The sequence below is a fragment of the Lactuca sativa genome, chromosome 1 (genome assembly GCF_002870075.4).
Source record: "Lactuca sativa cultivar Salinas chromosome 1, Lsat_Salinas_v11, whole genome shotgun sequence".
In the NCBI taxonomy this organism is placed as follows: Eukaryota; Viridiplantae; Streptophyta; class Magnoliopsida; order Asterales; family Asteraceae; genus Lactuca; species Lactuca sativa.
Genome location: NC_056623.2, coordinates 109,892,883 through 109,900,107, shown reverse-complemented (window position 1 = coordinate 109,900,107; position 7,225 = coordinate 109,892,883).

Sequence of the window (7,225 nt, the reverse complement as noted above, 5' to 3'; positions counted from 1 at the left end):
GTAATCCCACTCGACGAGATCGAGATCAATGAGAGCCTTAATTTCGTGGAAGAACCTGTAGAGATCATGGACCAAGAGGTCAAGCAAACGAAGCAAAGCCGCATCCCGATTGTGAAGGTTCACTGGAATGCCAAGCGAGGATCTGAATTCACTTGGGAGCATGAGGATCAAATGAAATTGAAATATACTCAACTTTTCGCTTAGTTATTTGTAACTACTTACTTGCTTAAACTCTAATTTCGGGACGAAATTCTCTCTAACGGGGGGGGGGGGGGGTGATGTGACAACCCAAAATTTTTATCTCGTACATGTGTTAGAATCTATCAAAGTTAGCATTGTATTGTTATCTTTTAGTGTGGTTTATGGTCTATTTGAGTGTTCTAAGGAAAGTATAATCTAGGTATGGGTCCGAGGATGGTAATTGTGAGTGTAACACCTTGCAAATGAGCCAAACACACCAACACAAGGTGTGTGCAGTGACACACCCATTGAAGCCGTACACCCAGCCTTACACCCATCGCAAACCGCAAACTCCCCATATATATATGGCCTTTGGTCATCTTTGAACACTTTTTCCACTCCTCCAAGTCAAGAACTCGTTTTCTCTCAAGTATGAACCATCTTCCACTTCTATATCTCCAAATTGTAAGTGTTTCTTCCTCCCATTTGATGATTCATTTCACTACCTAGTAAGAATCTATCATTTCATCCAAGAATATACTCATTTTGTTTAGATCTTCAAGTGTTCTTCAAGAACATCAAGAACACCAAACACATCTTCTAATTTTTTGGACCAAAAACACCCCCAAAGGCTTCCCTATTGTAAGTACCACTCCTTGTGCTAGTTACTTACTGATTTAGTCATTAGAAAACGTCTAGAATATGATCAATGAGGAGTGTACGGTCGTACACACCCCATGTGGCGGTACACCCCTCCATTTGGTGCTTAAGGGCCTTAAAACTCATGTTCTAGGGTAGCACTTGATCAAGAACACTCAGGGAATGAAAGATAGAGACTTGGAATACACTTTTGACCACTTTAATACGTTCAACAAGGGTGTACGGCCGTACACCCCTTTGTGGGGCCATACACACCCTTTTTAGGGTCCAAAATAGCATTTAACTTTCAATAAGGTTAAGCGATGGTCGAAACACATTCCCTAGAACATTCCTATGGCTTGGAAACACGTTTTTGGCACACTTCATACTGGGTGTGCGTCCGCACACACAACTGGGCTGCACACTCTGGCCGCACACACACAAAACCCATGATTTTGTGGCCTTACACTCCAATATAGGGCCATACACCCCTTATGTGCAACCATATGTGTTGGTAAAACTTAATTCTAAGTGTTTTTATGTCCCTAAGGCGTGTCCCTATCACAATTAGTGGTTATATACATTAAATGTATTCATATACGTGTAAGTATATGTTAAATAGGATTCGTTTGTGCTTAAGACTCCAATTGACACCCAACAATCCTATATCGATCTTTCGTTCAACTTACTCACTACAGGTGAGTGCATACCCCTTAATCAACCTTTAAATACTTTTAAATGCTTTTATGGGGGGAATACAAGTTGAAACATAATAGTTGTTATATCAATCACATGTGATTAATAAGTCTCAAACAGATGAATTTACTATATTGTTAACTGTGTTATCAAACAACCTACTTCAAAATGCTTATAAAACTCTTTTACAATACTAAAATCTTTACCAAACTTGTTTTTATATGCCAAACCTTTTCTTTTAACTCTTTCAAACTTATATATATTGTTAAAACCATGTCTAATGCGTAAATAATTATATAAGTAAGGTTTGAAGGACTTAGGACTAACAACTCACTTTATTTTATGTTCCTTATTTGGTTGTGGACTTAGAGTATCATGTTGTTTGTCTGAGTGTCGTTTGATACTTAGTTATATATTTAGTATGTATGTATGGACATAAAACCTTTTATTTTAGTTTAGCACACTCAGTCATACAAACAACTCTTCTAGTAAACTATAATAGGTAGAGTTTAGGAAGTCATTACTCACTATTACTAGTACTATGAAATATATCAGATTCAATTCATTTATGAGTCAGTACAAACTTTCCATTATGAGAAACAGAAACAGCATACTATGATGAGAAACTAAGAGAACATACACTATACTTTACAAGAGAACATATTATACACTAGTACAGAGAGAACATTAATACACTATAACTTACTATACAAACATTAACATACGATAAATAGAATGTGACATACTATTTCCAAATACAACTAGGCATTGTTGTGTCATATTGTAACCAGAGTCTCCTGGAGGGAGAGCGGGCATCGTGTGTATAGATCTATATGGGACAGACACTCCCACACCCCGAATGCTAGCTATAGTCCTAGCCGGTAAGGCCAAGGGATGACAAAATGTCACCTAACTATTTTATGAGACCGAAAGGTCGTTAGGTATTCAGCCGTCAATCAGCATGGTTACAACCAGTTCACATCTAAACCTTTAATTAACCGACTAGGAATTAAAGGCAATAAGACTCCCCGAGGGGTATAACACATTTAATACTACCTGGAGTCTTTATTTTATCAACTGTAGTCAGTAGTGTCACTACTGGGATAAAACATTGTATTCCCTATTGCATTTACTTTGTGATCTTCTCACATAAATGATAATGTAAACTATATTTTGGTATTAATAGCTATGCTTGGGAAAACTCATACATTCACAAAAGAACAAACATAAAAATAGTAGGGTCTTGGTAGAAAGACTACATTTCAGTAGAAAATATAGGATCTTCTAGGAAGTACAAACATTTACAAACATTTTCCAATGATTACAAGCACTTGCATTACACTGTTACAAATATTTTTATACAAACAGCGACACTAAAATACTTATGAACTCACCAGCATTTTTATGCTGATACTCTCTTTCAAAATAACTTGTATTCTCAGGGAATCTGTAAGACAAGTACACCCATGCAACTTTTGAAGGACGGAGTTGATCCAAGACTCGTCTTTATTTTGAATGTACAGTTTTGGTGTCATATAAACTTACAAAAGAACACACATGTATTTAACTATTCTATTAATGTAATGGATGTTGTTGCTTGTTTTTACTATTATGCTATGTTGTGATACTGTACATGATGTCCTTTGCCCCATAACATGTTCGTCCTTCTGGTTTTGGGGTGTGACAATATCCAATGCTAAAAGTGAATGCTATAAGACCAACTGTAGTTTTATATCACAACCAGCCTCGAACGACCTACCACTTGCTGGTTCCATACATGTTGTGATCTTCCCACAGACTTATGAACTGACCCACCCTGGTCTAATCCATCTGAGCAAATCGATGACCAAGCATATCATGAAATCCATCTAAAAATCCAAAACCCCAAACTTGTCTGACCCCCACACAAATAGAACCAAACCAAAACACAAGATCTTGATCTGCCAACAAATTTGAAACCATCCCTTAACTCTGAACCCTTCAACTGATACCCTTGGCATTTATATTCCTTAACTCATATCCTACAGAAGAGAAGTCCTTCCACATAAGCACCAGTGATTCCAAATGTAAGTTCCCATCAAGAACCATCTCGGTACCCAACTTTTAACCGACGATCCAAGGAATTACACTTCCATTCCCGAAACATTTTGATTCACAACAACCCCTAACTAATATGGGGTATAGAGATTCACAAACCATCTCTGAGACTACCAGTCTCACACTTGGTCCGACCACCAGGTTCCCAAGAGTTCAAATGACAAGGCTACCTAGGCCAAACATCCATATTCACCACTTACTTACCACACACTCAATATTGAAACTCAATATCCAATACCTTGACCCAACGGTCTCTACCAGGTCCAACCTGCATTTCCATAATCACATGGGCCTCGCCTACAGGAACCACCTAAACTTTACCATGAAGCCACCTCGCCCACGGGTCCCACCCATCTAGAGCTACATAGGTTCGAATCCCCCTCAGACCTCCAATGTTCCTCAATCTAACACAGATGAATACTCCGTGACAATCCTGACTGGCATGCCTAAGGCACGAACTCCGTGACAATCCTGACTGGCATGGCTAATGATCCATATTGATTAGGACGGACTAATTCTATGTGGGAGTCCATGAAGAGTTAATCCAAGGGCTTATCATATGGATTATTGGATTAAGGCCCAAGGAAGTGGATTAGGGTTTACAACTTGAAACTCTAGGAATTCCACAATATAAATGTAACCCCTAATGCACCTAAAAATGGAACAATGATTCCATAGAAAAACCCTAGCCGATTTTGTTGCTTCTTAACCTCTCTTTCATTATCCTCCATTTGTTCATGGTTTTTTTTATTCCATTAGAGGTGCAACATTTGAGGTACTAAGCTCTTGAAAGGCCAAGTTCTAAAAGCTACAACAAAGAGGTATTCATCTACCTAGTTTTTATGTTTCAAATATCAATGTTGTATGCTAGTTATAGGTTTCATCCATTGAATAATTTTATTGCATGTGTAAGTATAGAAAACTTAGATCCAAAGCTATAGGTTATATATGAACCATAAGAGTGTTATAGTACATAAAACCCAACAGTTGTATTACAGCTATCGGTATTAACTGTTATATAGATGCATAGGTTTATTGTTCAAAGCTGAAGCAAGTCAAAAACTGCACTCTGACAGAAGGACTCGACGATTCCATACATGAAATCGACAAGTTCATAGTGAACTTGACGAGTCCATAAGCTGACTCGATGAGTCGGACAGTCTGTTAGCAGATTTTTGGGGTTTTTTTTTGCCATAATTGGATTAGCATCATTACCACAAGCTGTTTTGTATCATAAAATCTGTTTTTTCTGATATGGTAGTGATCATCCTCATCCAATTAAAAGATAATTGTCAGAATTCTAAGATAATTACTAGTTTATATGACAAAGCTAATTATTTGTAATTTTTTATTTGAACTTATCTTGCTACATGAGTTGTATTAGGTCAAATTGGTAAAAGATAAAAATATATGAATATTTTATTAGTTTAAAATTTGATCTAAATGTTTTGAGGAGTTACAAAATTTGTCATCAAGTTTTGGAATTCAAAAGGTTAGAAGATTTACAAAACTTGCCCTCAAGTTTTGGAATTTGAAAAGTCTCTTTTATGAAACATTGAATTCTGGAACATCTTGTAATTTGAAAGGTTTAAAAAGGTGCAACTCTTGGTTTTATAACTTAAAAGATTAATTAAATAGTGATAATTTTTAATTTTCTCATATTTAGAACCTTAATGTTTTTGAATAGTTCAAATTAGACCCTGATGGATTTCGTTAAATTAATTAAAGTGTTTAATTAAAAGAGAATTAATAAATCTATAATGATATGGTTTAAAGTTAATTAAATTAAAAGTCTAACTTATTAATAGATTAAACAATCAAGTATTTTAAATGTGTAAAATACACCCTTATACTATATAAAATTAAAACTTTAATATGTTATATATGTATAAGTAAAAGGCCAGTCTTACCTTTAGTAGGCCTCATTCACGAAGCTGGTCTATAAGGAGTGTTTCAGGAAGCGGCCTGTAAAATGACCGTCATTGGGTATCCACTCTTACCCACTGCACCCTTGACAAGTGGAGGGTCGTTAGCCGAACGGGTAGGATAGGACACAAACTTCCATTAAAAGTATAATTAAAATACGAAATAACTAAACGCTTTTATAAATTCCCAATTCTTAGTTACTTTAGGAAAAATGTGAATTTGGTTCTAACCCATTAAATTACACGTTGCACCTTATTGGTTGTTAGTGGATCATTTGTGGTTAATACACACACTAATATGGGACTAATAAAGGATGGAAATGGGTAGCTCGTAGTTTGTGATAGATCAATGGAGTTTGTGTGGTTAACCGACACATTGATTAGGTGATAAATGAGTTCGAGAGTACCAAGCTAATTTGCATGGTTATTCACAGCTTGTTTGTGATCCTTGGTATCTCAGTCACAAACTTTAAGGGAATAATCGAGATTAAACATGCCATTGAAAAGTTCAATGAATTTCTAAAGATCTAGGAGTTTCATTTAAAAACTAATTTGTTTAAAATTTTGTGTTCGTGGTGGAATTGGTAAATCGTCATTTACCTACTGACAAATAGTTTGCAATTAGATTACGGCATCCCTCTTCCGAATTGTAAATTATTGTATCGGGTCCTAGCCTTAATATTTCATTTGGGTGTTATATTAACGACTTAATCAACTAATTTTGAATTTATCCCTTCTAGATGTCTAAATCTTACAACTATGGTCTTCCTGAATCTTATGGAAAAAGCTTTCCTCATGAAGATGATGTTCCACAATTGAATCATGGAAATGGAAATCATACTTTACTTCCTCTACCTCCTCCAATAGTTCTCCCTGATCCACATGTTCGAATACTTGAAAAGTTCAAGGTCACTCGAGCGCTATTGGAAAACGACACCAAGATGGAAGGTCTGTATGTGCACACATCATGGAGATGAAGTCACACATTGATAGGATGGTAATGTTAGGAGTCGTTGTCTTGAGGAAGTTGGTTGTTGATTTGGTTCTTCAGTCACTTCCTAAGTCATATAGTGAGTTCATTGAAGATTACTATATGACAGACCGCGATCTGACCTTTATCGATCTTGCATATTTGCTGGTTTTTACTAAATCAGAAATGATTTGGCGCACTGGTAAAGCAAATTTGATTGGAGGATCTACTTCCCAAACTTCCATGGATATTGACAATGGAAACATTGGAAGTCCAGAAAAATCTTCTCTTCCCAATGGAAAGGGATCGTCCATGGTCAAATCATTTGACCAAATGGCATAGATAAAGGCTAAGTCTAAGATTTTCCCCTTTGCCATTCCAAAATAGTTTGTTTGCTTCTACTGTCAAGAGAAAGGGCATTGGATGTGAAGCAACCGTATCTACCTGAAGGACCACAAGGATGGTAAAGTCAAAGTGTATGACTCTGCTTCAGGTAAGTCCACTATCTAACTTTGTTAAGTTCCTATTCATAGATTCTTAATAAATGATGTTATGAGATTACATTTCATTGTTTTTTAGGATCAAATAAAAGAAAGGAAGCTTAAAGGATGAGTAAGCTGAATCTGATCGCGAACATATGGATTTCGATCACTTGGTTCGATGATCAGATTTTTGAGCTGCTACTTAGGAGTTATGATAGATTGCTTAGGAATATTTA